Below are 1,854 nucleotides of genomic sequence, written 5' to 3'. Positions count from 1 at the left end.
TGTGATTGCAGCAAGTGTGTATGTATAGCCTCAAGGAAAAAGTGTACTGTACACATCACAAGGCATGTTCACCAAAGTCAAAAAAATTGTTGCAGAATTCATATTGACCTTTTTCAGTTCAAGATATATAAAATCCCCTCACTGAGGTAATATGTGTGACTCTTGTTATAACAACCACACTCCATTATAGGACACATAATTAGGAGTGCAGAATAAATTAGACCCCCTGGTTTTCTGTGATTTTTTTAGGCATACATATACATGTTTTGTGTACACAGGGGCACACATGCACATGTATGCATGTATATGTCATTATAAAGTTCAGCTTTCCCCCCTTACCCCTCCCTGTCTTGCAGGCAGCTTCAGACGAAAGCCTCTAAGCCTAGAGGTACAACTCATAGCATCATGTGGGTTACATAGTTGGTGGGGAAGAGACCCAGTTTGTTGTGAAGATGACCACCAAGATGGGTTGGAGCTGTCCAGGACTTCAACCACCTCTCCAGCTCGTCCTCCTCCAGAGCCTGAAAGTCATATAGTGCCCTGGCCCAACGCCCTGCCACCTGTTGTTGTATAGGGTCCCTGTGTCTCCAATGCATCAAGGTGGCGTTCACCTCGATGCCAAGGCAGCAGTGTCCATCGTTTACGTCCAGGCTGCCCCCACTGCGGTCCTGGTGGAAGTGCTGCAGATAGCATTGTTGTTGAGGGGGCTGCGGCCTTGGTGGGAACTGGGGGGGATGGCTATTGGTGTGGGTGGAACTGCTGGGGACCCAGAAGAAGGTGGTCTGACAGCTTCCAGTTCACCAAAGGTCGGATTTTTCCTACGGTTCCACTCGGGTGGGGGCAGCCCTGGGACCGCTGTTGCCCGGGTCACCCTGATCTTGGGTTCCATCCCGAAGGAAGATCTGCTTCTGTTTGGAGATGGACTTTGTCCAGTAGTAGTCTACCAGCTTATTTCAGGATGGGAACTTCTCTATCCACAGGAAGTAATTGCCCTTGGTGTCTTGTATGACTTTGAAGTGCTGAATGTCGTCCTCGTGCCAGACAGAGATTGAGAAGTCTCCTGGAGAACTCTGGCTGGCCCTGATGATGAAGAATCCAATGTCCTTGCCCATGAGTAAGTTTTCTGCTTGATGTCGAGAGAGGTCTTCATGGAAACACAGATTCAGAGGTTCAGTCCATTATAATCAAGGTGGGAGCATGGCAGTATCCAGGCAGGCATGGTGCAGGCAGAGCTGAGAGTTAGTTCTATGTCTTCATTCAAAGGCTGCTAGTGGAAGACTCTGTGATTTTTTTTTTTTTAATTTTTATTTCTAAAGCAGAGAAAAAGCAGATTTGGAAGAAGATTGGGAAGGGTCTGAAAGTTGGGGGAGGAAAAGAATGTGATAAAATTATATTGCATATAATTCACAAAGAATAAATTTGAAAAATCTTTAGAAAAGAACATTTCATATACCAACATCCTACCATATATCTGTAATTCAGTTACCCAAATTTCCATTTAACAGGCAAACAAAGAAATTACAACAGTTCTCTACATTCTTGCTTTTACCCTGAAGACACTTTTATACAGTTCCTCATACATGGTGAAAAAAAAGACAAATATGATAAAAACCTACATGAGATGTGTCAAATGAATCCAAGTTAGTAGCAACTATTTTTCACAGATTTAGATAACTTCATCAACTTATTTACTTGTCTCTCTTAAATTTATTTAAAAGAAAATAAAGAATGTATATTTGGCCTACTTTTCCAAATCTGAATTTTAGCTAAAATGAGGTATATATGAGGAATTGGAAAACAAAAACCATGAATAACCTTTTGATATATGGATATCTAATCTCCAAATGGGAAAGT

General features: G+C 42.4%; 1 pseudogene; it reads right to left on the bottom strand.

The window, feature by feature from the left end:
* Positions 1-395: 395 nt before the first annotated feature.
* LOC110321981 lies at positions 396-1,148 on the bottom strand (annotated as a pseudogene).
* Between the last annotated feature and the right edge of the window lie 706 nt (positions 1,149-1,854).

Source organism: Mus pahari, chromosome 5 (assembly GCF_900095145.1).
Source record: "Mus pahari chromosome 5, PAHARI_EIJ_v1.1, whole genome shotgun sequence".
NCBI classification, from domain to species: domain Eukaryota; kingdom Metazoa; phylum Chordata; class Mammalia; order Rodentia; family Muridae; genus Mus; species Mus pahari.
Note: the sequence above shows the minus strand (reverse complement) of the source record. Positions and strands in the feature narration are given on the sequence as shown.